Below are 12,854 nucleotides of genomic sequence, written 5' to 3' on the forward strand. Positions count from 1 at the left end.
CTCTCTCCATAGACATTAGAGCCAAACCACATCAGTTCCCCTTAGCTGAGCTGGATTGGCATTTTGGAAATTCTAGTGCACAGGAAATGTTTAAATCTTCACATTTGAGGGGTAAGAGCAGCACAGAGCTACTAAATAAATATGGCTCAAGAAAAATGAAGGTAGTAGGACTGGCAGGAAAAGAAAAAACAATGAGTAATAAAATGAAGAGGGAAAAAAACAGAAAAAAAAGGCACAGCAAGGAAGGGAAAATAGGAAAGACTGTGGGAAACTGGGGAGGGCAGGAACTAAATTAATCAAAATCAAGAAAGAATTGGGGAAAAGGAGGCACTGAAAAACACAGGAGAGCACTTGAACTCACAAAGTAAAAACAAGCAAGAGACAACAGAAGGAAATAGTGAGGCAATGAGAGAGAGAAGGAAAAAGAAGCGGAAAAGGTGTGAAAAGCTGAAAATGGCAAAATGTAGGGGAGAAAATGGGAGAGAGGAAAAGAGAGGGCAAGAAAAGGAATTGTGCAGGCAAAGGACCAGAAAGAGGAGAACAATCCTAGGGAGCCTGCTGTGGTGGGTCACAGAGGAGTTCACAAGCCCATGCACTCCAACTATTTCTTTTTGATTCTGTGTCATTGTCAGGCTTCAGACTGCAGCTGCAAATTGTTTGTCTGGCAGTTCTGGTAGGTTTGATTCAATAACTCCTGTAAGAGGGCAGGCAGGATATCAATGCTGCTTTATTGCCTTTTTCTCTGTCTACAATAGCAATCCTCCAGTTATACAGTATTATAAAGTGCCATCACTGGGGGTTGTATCTCAGCATAGTCACATCTCATCTTCCTGGGCTATAATAAGCCAGGAAAGGTAGAAGTCTGAAACTACATGAGCTTTGTGAAAGGATTAACATTGAGGCCTAAAAGATTGGCAACAGGGACAGGCACTGAGCAAACAGAACCCCACCTCCCAAGGACCACAAGGGGAGCTGGGGACATCCTGCTGGATCAGCTCCACCAAAATACACTTGGTAATCGAGGTCAAGCCTCACTCCAGCCACTAGTGGACAAAGCATTAATAGAAAGTTGTAACCACAGCTGGGGAACACAGAGAAAATAACCTGCGTTGTTCTAGCAGTTGGGTAACTCTTCATGCCTCTCTCCACATCCTTGGGATACGAGCTCTTTAAAAACAACCAAGCAGCCACATTTAACATAAGACTGGACTGACTGACATAGACCTACCATTTTTCCTCCTGGAAGTTTGTTCCTTCAGGCTCTGGGAAGGGTGTACCTCTGCAGTCTGACACCGAGAAATTTCTCCAGCCTTGAGTGTTCATGACCTGTCAATAAAGAGAGGCTTTCAGTTACACAATGTCATCACATAGTACCTTTTACAAACACTAAATTCAGGTTAAAAATGTCAAAGCAAAACAGGAAAACCACCACACAGAAAACTGCCTGTGAAGCATTTTATTTGTATGTCTAAAAAAAACAAACAAACAAAAAAAACCCCTCAGAAAAAAATCCTGGCACATTGTCCTGGTTATAGCCACACAATTCAGAACACAACTTCTCATTCAGGCCTGGTCATTACAAATATTGGGAGTACATGAAAAGAAAGAAATTAATTTGATCTGCTTAAACTTTGCCTCTCACATACACACATATAGAAATCCCCGTTTCATTGTAAAAATCATAGATGGATTGCTTTAAGATTGGGTCTAGAAATCATTGTGATTTTACACTGCAGTTTATTCCATATATTTCCAACCTTTTGAGTCACACTGTTCAGCCTCCTACTTATTCTTAATAGATTACCTTGCAATTGCTCCCTCGACATTTCAGCCTTTCAGCAATTCCTCTCATTTCACTCATCAAGGCTCCATATAATAATGAAAGTTCCCATAGGTCACCTCTGTCATGCCTTATTTCTTTAACCCCTTTAGCCTTCCACCCTGATAAGCGTTCTTAAACCTAGAGCTGTCTGGGTTAAGGCAAAAAATAGAATTTCTCCTGCAAGCGATTCTGTATTGCACCAGTTCTATAGAAAATGTGACCAATAACCATGTGATTTCAATTCTCCAACTCCTTTACATTGACATAATATTCTATTTGTTTTTTCCAAGCAGTTATACACACAAAACTGTTGGGATTCTTCTCTAATCACCCCGGGTTTATTTTTTCCTGAATAATAAGAATTCTGCTGTGGTTCACTAGCTCTAGACATACTGTTATAGACATTAAAAGATCCAAATCATCCTCATCTGGGTAAGAATTGCTTCTTACTTGTTTGCTTAATCTTTGCGTTAGGCAGAATAATCAATGTCTGCTATTTTAGTTGTTGTAATACTTCAGAATAAAACATAGGCAAGATTCTAAGCTGCCACACATTGGCATGGTCCCTAACATCACTTCTCTGGTCCAGCTTCACACATTAGATGCTTCAAAAAAATCCTGGAGGGCACTGCGCCAGTTTGAATTTTCCAGTTGCTCCTTATGACCAGTAGCTGTTTTCCAAGTTGTGGCGCTGCTCTGTGATTTACATGGATGTAGGGGAAGCTGTGACACAGCCTGCAGGCAAAGAAGCAGGCTCTGGGTGCAAGTGAGGGGTAGCTGGAAGTGTCCAAAAGTAGTCCTGTCCTCCCAAGAAATCTGCATTAAGCCAACGAGCCACGGCATTTATTTAAAGAATGATTTTACATTGCATCATATTCCAAGTTGTCTCTTCTTTTGTGCAATCTGTCCATTCCACGGGGGACAAAATATTTCTCACCAGCAACGTGGCGCTAAATAAAACAGCTGCCATTCCCACACACAGCCTTGAGGGCTGTGCATCTTTAGGGGAGGATACAACAGTTAGCTCAAAGCAATTCAGTGCTGATTGGGTTGGGGATAATTTTCTGGCAACTAAGGATGGAATTGAGACCAAAAAATCATTTCAAATAACTGCAGAGGAGTCATACGATAGCACACCTTCCAGTCTCTAGAGACCTAGAATTGATTTGAACTGGTCTACCACTTAAATGGAGAAAAGCTATTATCCCATCACTAATCTCTTGAGCCATTCAGTCCCACTTGAAGCAATTTTTTCTTCAATAAGCTATTTTACATATTTCACTTAGTCCCCAATCTATGGGAGAAGCTTATCACATGATTTGTTTAAAAAGATAAATACCTCTCCCCTTTGCATTTCTGTTTATTCTGGGGTTTGTTGCTAACATGACAGAACTATTAAACATGTTCCTCCTCTTCTCTCCTTATGGAGCCCTGCTTTTCTTCCTACCATTCCCAAAATAAGACAACTTCTTGTTGTTTTTTGGAAGAAGACCCAGCCTAGAAGCATGTGTTCTCGGTTTTTTTCCCCACACAAATGTAAATTTATTGCCCTCAACCATCATAGCAGCCGTCAGTACAATGCTGATACCTACTCCATACTCAAGAAGGGTAAAATCCAGTATTTGCAGTGCAAAACCAGAGAACTGTTAAAGATGTATTTTTGCAAAAGCAATCTTAATTTTTCTGGTGTGTTCATGGGAAAAAGGTGGACGCAGTGTCCACAAGTATGCAAAGATGCTGTAATTATTAAGAATGTCTTAAAAATTAGGTCTTTGGTGCCTTAAACCAGGGAGACCAGAGCTGCAGTTTGGTAGTAGGGCCACACTGGCCCAGCAGAATTCTCTGTGACGAGAAATCAAACACACATCCATGTTCAAACCTCTCAGCTTCTCCCACTGTTTTCCCACTATTTTGTGCACTCAGAGGAGCCTGTTTTGTCCACTTCATGCTTTCTCTTCGTCAGGCATCTCCTCTGTAGTTTCTCCCAGTGCCAAATTTACTCAACCCTCCTCCATGACTCCCAGAATTAGAATCTGTGCCTTTGAAAAACCTTCACTTTCAGGCAGCTCATTTCAGGTCCTGCTCACCCCACAGGTGACACTGCTGGAGCAGCACTACTTTGATACTGTTCCTCTGGCAGAAATTAGAATCAAATCAGCACCAGGCTGTTTATAAAAAGGGATGTTGCTGTAATGACACTATCAATTCTTCCAAACATTGTAGCTATTTATCAAGTGATTACAGTAGAGTAACTTACTCCAGGTTTACTAGCCTATTTTCCATTGGAACTTAAAAGGTTTTACTGCCTCAAGTATGCCACTTGGACTGCTAATAATTTCAATTTTATTACATTATCATATTTCTTAGATTTATTTCTAGGTTTTGCATAAGATTCAAATTGTTACCCAGTTTATAAAATAATGTGAATTTATCTTGGTCAAAAATCACATTAGGATAATTATCTTGCCCTTTTGGCAGATAATTCTGTTTGTTATATATTGAAAATGCTTATTTTTTGTCTTCCTAGCCCCTCATTCTTGCAGAAGAGGCTATTTTTTTCCTTACACAGGCAACTCCACCTCCCTCTCACTGTCAGGTCTCTTCCCTTGTCCCCTCTCCGTTAGGGGAAAATCAAACAAAAGGTGCCTGCTGCTGTCTTCCACCTCCCCAGTGCAGCAGGATGCAGATAACACTGTAACCTGCCAAGTTAAAGACAGTTTAGTCAGATATTAAATACTTGCTAAAACCTCCCAACTATCAGAAAGACGTTACTTGTCCAGTATCAGAAGAAAGTTGCAGCAACTAAGGCTGCATTAAGCAAATCACACCTGAGTGTCTGGCCAGGGTCTCTGACCCTGGAATGTCTGAAAAGCCACCTATGATCTCCATCACTTTGATTAACTGAAATGAGATTTTTCAACTGAGAGGACATTTTAATACCTAAAAAGTACAAATTCACAATTAGATGAAACATCTACAGTTTTGGAGTTTGGTTTGGGACTTTGGTTTGGTGGTTTTTTTGTTGTTGTTGGGTGGTTTTTTTTTTTGTGTGTGTGTGTGTGTGTGTGTGTGAAAAATACTCAAAATACCACTTATTTAGGAAGGGAAAAAAAATATCCCAAAAAACTTCGGGCGATACTAAATGTCAAATTGTATTTACAATACATGGGGTTTCCTATGTACCTTTGCAGCATTACTATGATATAAGAATTTATACTGACATGTTTTAAGTTGATGTAAGAATTAGTAAAATAAAATAACTCATTCTTCTTTATTAAGGACATATGCTGCCTAGTACTGATGGAAACAACTTGTTTACAAAATAAAATAAGTGGCATTCTGATGTAGAAAAAGGATAGCAATATCCTGAGCACTGAATAAGTTAAAGGAGGATTTTTCAATACTTCTAATATGCTAAATTCTGATATTCTAATTCTAAATTTCAGTGATTCTAGTTCTATCATGCACTCATGACAAAAGTACCAATACCAAACATATACTGGGTAATATTCAAAAGATTTTGAGGTATGATGTTGAAATACAAACCTTTTTGAGCAAAATATACTATGCAGCCTAGGAGCTTTACAAAAGCAAATCCCTCCCTGTGTTTTTCCCTGCTTCTTGTCTAAGAGCCCAGGAAGCTACAGGGTGTATCCCATCTTTTTTCTGCTTTAGTGTAAACAGAGAAAAAGAAGCAATCCAAAATTGGACAACACCTAATTCCCAAAACAGAGATGAAACAAACTTTGCCTTAAACATTTGTTCCGCTCTCCAGTTTAGTATTAAAGTGAAGATCAGTTTTCACATTTGTGTATTATTTCTGATGACAATACCATGGAATGCATACAGCCAGAAAACCATGCATTTCTGGGGAGAAAACATCCCCCTTTGTCCTTCCCTGTTGCTCAGAACGCAGGTGACATTAAATCCCCATTGTTCCAGGGAGCCAACAACATGGGGACAACGCACACATGGCAGCAGCCAGGTACAAGAGAAACAGCTCGGGCTCCCTGCAGTGAGAACGGGTTCAGTTCTGTGGATTTCAGCAGAGTCACAGGGAAATTGCACCAACAATTCGTATAAATCACAATCCAGATGGGTTGGCAAAAAAAGTTTGAGTGCCCTGCCTATTCAATATCTCTGAACAATTTTTCTCTCGTAACAACACAGTAAAGAAGCTGATTATCATAAGTATGGAGTGTATCACCCTGTCCCTTTAACTCCCTCCTTATTGCTTTTGCAACAAAATACATGCATCTCAAATGAATTAAACATGTGACATATAAATTCAGTTCATGCTTTTTGGGAGTTATCAAAATCCTGAGAAACCAAAACACTGAAAATCACTTGTCAAAACGTTCTGGGATGAAGTAGTTAAGTTGACATCAACAGCTTAAACACTGTTTGTTTGAATATGTAAAGCAACTTTTTGAAAAAAACCAAAAATACAAAAGTCTGTTGATCAGAGTTCCTTCTCCACATGTCTTAATTCTGCTTCCCTGATCTCCTGGGGAGGGGAAAAAAAAAAAAAAAAAAGAAACTTCAAATGAAGTGCATGGGCATAGACACCCCCAGTGAAGAAAGCACTCTGCTACACAACTGATGTGACAAAATATGGCAATGGTATTACCAGGGCACTAAAGGATTATTACTCTGCAATGCCCATTATTTGAAATGGAGTTACTCAGTGCTTACCACAAAACAGCAAGCAGCATTTTGTAGTAACATAATAAATAACCCATGTCATCTCTGTATCTACACCTTTTGCAGGAGCAGATACAGAGCCAATCTAAAAACAAATCTAAAAGTGCTATAATAATGCTGGAATGACATGCCTCTTAAGCTGTTTACAGCTGACAGACTAAGTGAAATGGTTTGACAAGGGAGAACACAGTGTGTGTTGACAGCCCTGCTTAGCTCATATCTGAAAGGCAAAATTAAAGTCATACTTTTACAGTGTTCAGAGTTCTGCTCACCTGAAGGACATTCTCTTAAGCAAGGCATGGTATTAAGCCTCCACCATCGTCCTCCTCTCTCCCATTTTTATGTGCAGGCCACTAAGTGGCACACCTCAAAAACCAGTCCTGACTGCCTATCTCAGTAACTGCTCATGAAAACGTATCATTTAGAAAAGTATGGAGAAAGCAACAGTGAGAACAGCCATAAACGTTCACCCTCCGTAATTTAGGGGAGCACAGCAATATAGGGGCAGCATTTGGCTTTTCTTACAGCAGGCAGCACTGTCAAGAAAGAGCAAACAAAGGCTGAGTACAAATCCCCTCCGTCCAGAGAGACACCTTTCACTTGATTACAGGATGTGAGAGAAAAACATAAAGACAGAGTGAATCCTAAAGAAAAGGCAAATAAGAGCTAAGACGGGTCAGAGGAGAGGGCTGAAGACAGGCACTAGGAAAAGCAGGGCTGTTTGGCAGGACCTACGCAGCTCTAAGGCAGAGGGAAGGCTCAAATGACAAAAAAATGGGCTCTCACTTCCTACCTGGTCCTTGCTCAACCCATTGGCTGAGAGCAGCCAGAGCCTGTCAGCGACTCCTGTGGTGGTCAGTGAGAATAATCTGGTGGACTCAGGCCAGCTACTTTTGAAGAGGTTTCTTCACTGCAAAAGTTCCCACTGTTACTTGGCCCCTCATTGTCAGAGGCCATGGGAAGGCAAGAGCATTTTCCTTCCCTCCCACTCAGAGGCTCTGTTAGCATAGGGCAGGTGGCCCCGAGGAGGGAAGAGCCAACACCTGCTCTTCCTGTTTTATAGATAAGCCCAGAGTTCAGCTGCTGCAATGCCAGTCAGTCCAGCTCTTTTAATGAGCCCTGTAATTGGTGAAGATGAGCCCAAAGTGGCCAAATGAAATTATCTCACTGAGGGGAACTGTCAGGAAAGCATTAGGGAAGTTGTGCATTTAGAGGCATAGGACGCCATTGCCTTTACATTGGATGGACCTTACCAGCTGAGCCAAAGAGAACCAAGGAGCCTGGCTGCTGGCAGCACCTGCCTTACAGGTGAGTGCAGAGCTGTATCCAACTGCAGCCTCAGTCCAGACTTCCTATGAAGTGGTTCCAAAGAGTTCCAGTCTCCCTGTTTGGAGCCCACTGGAAGATCACAAACAGGGACTGCACAAAACTTCTAGTTGAAGCTGCAGTTCAGGAATTGGAATGGTATGGAGTGGAAGTGTTTTTTCAAACTAATGGAAGTTTTGCCTACATATTTCTTCCCCCACATGAAGGTCATCAAGTGTTCATGTGCCAAATGTTAGAACTGATGCCATCCTAATGAACTCTGAAAACATTTTCCTGTCAAACCAAATAGAACAAGTTGACATCACTGATCCCAGCATCGACCAAAGAGGAAAAACAAAAACCATCAGTTAAAAAAACAGAGAGGTTTTTGTGCTCCAAGTTCAAGGATGTGCGTCCAACAGTACAATGACAAAGGGGAGCACGGTTCAGATGACAAAAGGGTTACACTCGCTGCAAAGGAAGTCGATCCTGAGAGAAAAAAATTGCCTCAGCATCAAGGTCAGGAATATCTGGGCTCCCTCTGCTCCTACTGTGTGGCACACGAGATCTCTTGTGTCTGAGCTGTGCTGGGTTATTACTTGTAACATGTGCCACAGGCTAGAACCTGAGTAGAGAGTGAAACCTAGAACTTAAGTCTTATCAGAAGTTGCAGAATGATTACTCTTAAAAGCAAGCCAGCAGCTCTCAACTTGTCTACCAAGAAACTTTTTCTCTCTGACTTAAGCTGCCTGAAGTTGCAGCCTTCTCTTCCTCCATCTCCCAGGAGATCTCACAAACCATCTATCCAAGTATAAACCATGGAATGGCAACCCTGCTACAACTGGATGCAAGTACAAAGGAAGTGTATCTTACAGCTACACTGCTAAATTGGGGTTTAGGAAATCCAAAGACATTTCTTCCTTCTATCATATGATTCCTCTATGTCCCTTGGCAAACTCATGAAATCATTCCACATGGGAAATAACCATTCTTTCTCCTTTGCCTCTCCTGCTTGTTCAGAAATTTGGGACAGAGTTCATCTTGCTGTGCACTGTTTCTATCATAGACACGTCAGACCACAGCCTCTGTAGGTAACTTGGTGTGGTCAGTATAAAACTAATTAAAGCTAATTTTACCATTCCCAGAGCACAGAGGAAAAGACACAGACTTTCTGCAGAGTGCACAGTGGGCATGCAAGCCTGGTGAAGGCAGGTAGGTGCCAAGAACTGATGAAGTCCCAATATTAATGCTTCTCTTCAGCTTCTCTGGCCATTTTGTGAAGGGAATTTTTCACAGAAATTGCTATAGGATACATGTCCTTTTGAAAAGTACAGCATTAAATCTGGGAATAATGACAGAGGACCAGACCAGAATTGAAAGGATGATACTTATTTTGTTGTCCTTATATCAAATACATTTCCATTTTATGTACTGTTTTAATTTCCAGTTCTCCCCTGTGCCATCACCCATGTTTTTTGAACTGAAAGGCAATATCTCAGCTCCCATTTCTCCAAAAGTCACTTCTAATCTCAGTCACTCTCCAGCCTTGCAGTTTTCCTTCTCCTTGACAAGCCTGACCACTTAAATTTCTATCAGCTCAGACAACATTTGCCCACACCCCTTTCTGTTCCTATCTCATTTCTTCCCCTTCCAGTTTTTGTGATGCCATCATACATCTATGCCCGCACACAGAGCATGCAACAGCAGACATACAGATCCGGACTGCATTCAGAAAAGGGGAAAGGTTGAAGTGAATAACATCCCATGTATGAATGATTTCCTTTCTTGCTATACTACAGTGAGCTGTGCTTTCCTAGACTGTGATGGATGTGAGTTATGGGTCACTCCCTCTCAACACTTGCCAATTGTTATATGGTATATTACAAAATTCCATCATTTAAGATTTATGGACTTAGCAGACCAATCACACAAAGAACACAGGTACAGCACAACAGTTCTACTACCAGGCTTTTTTCCCATTGAGACAGGCAGACACACAATCACCCTTAGTCATAAAGTGGTGCTGCACTATCCAGAGGGGGACATTTTATGGACAAAGAGTTTATCATATCCAGAATTTGCCTTGGGTGCAGTACACTTAGCATGTGTTAAGTAACGCTTAAGTGATTTGCTGAAGTGGCCTGGTAGCACAAAACACTCCTGGCTCTATTTGCTTATAGATACATTTCAAGGCACTGATTGAAGTCTGTAGTGCCCTAAATGGTCTGGGACCCAGTTATTTAAGAGATATCATCTCTCCTTATAAATTTTATGTGGTAATTGAGAACTACCAGTTGGTTTCTTTTCCTGGGTGGAGAGTGGGATGTCTTAAATGGGAGATACATGAGCCTGGAACATGTCCTCATCAGCTTTCAGACACAACAGTGCTCCAGAGGACTATTTCAAGCTGGTCTCCTCAGTGTGACAAACACCAGTTCATCTTTTAAATGATCTTTTACATCATGTATGTTAGAAAGAGACCCTGGCTGAGACTGGCCATGTGTTCAGAAAAGATGTTTCAGAAACCTTCTTCTCTTTCTCCTGTAACCAGAGAACCAGTATAAAAGTGCAAGATTTGCACTCTTGCACGCACCACATGTGCCACAAGGTCTGAGCTGTCCTTGCATCCAGGTAATGTCACCAAAGAGATGGGAAACCCTTGCTGATCTCCTCCTGAAGGCTCCCTTAAAATCCTCACAGTGCCACTGGCACACCTTAGCTAATGAGAGTGTGTCCTGACCACTTGTATTTTATTTACAACCACAGGTTCCATTTCAGGTTCACTGTCACAAGCTGCTGAAGCACTGGATGCCCTTATCTGCTTTCTTCTGGGAAAGAGATACATAAAATACATAAGATAGCAGGGTTTTAATATTAAATGCTACAAACACAGATTAAATTACATGCTCTTCATTCCTCTAAGGAACTCTTTTTCATGGCATTCTAATCCAAGCTTCCAAAATTATTCCTACTTCCATTCAGATATAGAAACATTTAAAGCACAGCAAAGAGGGAATGCATTAGTGGACAGAACTAGCCACATGGGAGTTCAGGCATGCCCCCCAGCCATTCCTGAACCTTAGCTGAGCCCACCTAGGGCAGGGCCGTATAGGCCTCTCCAGGGAAGAACCAGACGGGCTCCAAAAATTGGGGAAAGCTGATCGTGGCACAACCTCTTCTCAAAACCAAAATACCGACACTTAGGATAATCAAGAATGAAAGCATTGCCCTCATCTCTGTTTCCATGATGCCAGCAGAGACTGTCTGGTCACCTTCTTGAGGGGAAGCTTGATTCAGGAAGGTTGCCCTGATGAAAAGGAGCCAAGAAAGGCAAAGAGCCGCCCACAAGCTAACAGCCTCAGCGGGCTGTTTTGCTGTATGCTTTAGTTCACCGGCTTAAAAGGGTCAGCGACCCTCATCCAGAGGACCCTGATAGTGAAGTAGCTTTGACCAAAACATGTAATTAACCTTTGGAACTCACTGTATCAGGATATCATTGAGGAAGCCTATGAGAAATATTTTAGGTTTTTTTAAAAAGGAATGGATGTAGGCAGCTCTAAGGACACAAATATCAGTGTTTTACTACAGAGAATTCACTGGTTACAGCCACCAAACTTCTGGGAATCAAGAATAAACAAAACCATGGACTAATAATAAATTCTTCACTCACTAAATGGTAGGTGAATAAAATGGGCAAAACCAGAAAGAAGAACCCAGACTACTCAGAGTCTTCAGAAAGTGCCACTCACAGAGGCAGGAATATAAACTACAATTGGTGAATGGATACTTGACCTATTCCATCATGTCAAATTACATGTCCAGCTCTTTCCTTCACATTCTCTTGCATTCTAGCTCCCATGTGATGGCCTATCACAACCTTAGAACAATTAACCAAACGTACATAAACCCAGGCTGACCATAACGATCTAACAGGCAAGTTGAAAGCAACATACATCCAGAGAAGATTTTAAAGAATCAGGAACCAACCAAAAACCTTTTGTTTTACTGTGCAGGAGACTCACATGGCTTCTAAGGAGGGCTAAGAAGGACCCAACTGACAAACCTGCCTGCGAATGGCATCCTTCAAGTGATTTCTCTCATACTTAGAAAAACTGTAAAATCCCTGGGTTAGAGGGACAGGGCAGCAGACAGGAGACATGAGATACTTGAAATGCACTGACATTTGGACTACTTTGAAGCAGTGAGACTCACGACTCTCCCCCAGCACAGGGAAGGTCTAAAATGTGCAACGCATGCTGAACCATCAGCATTCTGGCAGCGAGAGTGTGTGGAAAGGATCTGTGCAGACAGGATGCCACAAATTCTCCCATTTTGTTACCATTAGTACAAGAATAATCAAGAAAACGCATCTTTAGCACTACTGAGTAAACTTACCAGAGGTACAAACTGTACATTGTTAGAAAACTAGTGTCATGTAACTGACTACCTGGCATTCACAGGGTTCTCTCCTCATCCTGGATCCCTTCACATACATCAATCCATTCCAGCTTTGAACAGGTAAGCCTTTAGATTTGATCCAAAGGATGTTCATAAGCTAAAAAAAATTGTAGTTTTGACTTTAACACTGCTGAATTCAAAGCCAAAACGTTGTGTGTAGTGGTGTGGAAAAAAACCCAAACCTTAACAAAAGCCCCTACAGCCCTGTGGAACATAGAAAGAGAAACTATGCTGTGAGTTCTGACATTAATAAAAACACAAATGGATTGATTTTAGAGAATTTATTGAAAAAAAAAATTAGTTAGGGTCCTTTTGTTTTGACGACTGCACACCACTTAATTTTTATGAGCTTGATTATGCCTTTAAGGCACATTCCAGCAGAGGGCTGAGGTGAAAAAGCCTCTCCAGGGAGGATGCAGCAGAAGGAAAAACCTCTGGGATGTGCAGGAGTTCAGCTAATCCTTTCTAGGCATGTGTTTAGCATTACCTACTTGCAGCTTTTGCACTTCCCAGTAGAAAAGCAGATCTGTGGACCAATGGTTAGGAAGTTTCTGCCTCCTTCAGC

The 12,854-nt window shown here is 41.4% G+C and overlaps 1 long non-coding RNA gene across 1 annotated transcript in view; it reads right to left on the minus strand.

The window, feature by feature from the left end:
- Positions 1-1,227: 1,227 nt before the first annotated feature.
- Positions 1,228-12,854, minus strand: part of LOC120754649 (uncharacterized) — a 127,581-nt gene continuing 115,954 nt past the window's right edge. The window contains exon 3 of the long non-coding RNA XR_005701510.1: positions 1,228-1,326. This is a non-coding gene — a long non-coding RNA (uncharacterized LOC120754649). The remainder of the gene's footprint in view (positions 1,327-12,854) is intronic.

Source organism: Hirundo rustica, chromosome 6 (genome assembly GCF_015227805.2).
Source record: "Hirundo rustica isolate bHirRus1 chromosome 6, bHirRus1.pri.v3, whole genome shotgun sequence".
In the NCBI taxonomy this organism is placed as follows: Eukaryota; Metazoa; Chordata; class Aves; order Passeriformes; family Hirundinidae; genus Hirundo; species Hirundo rustica.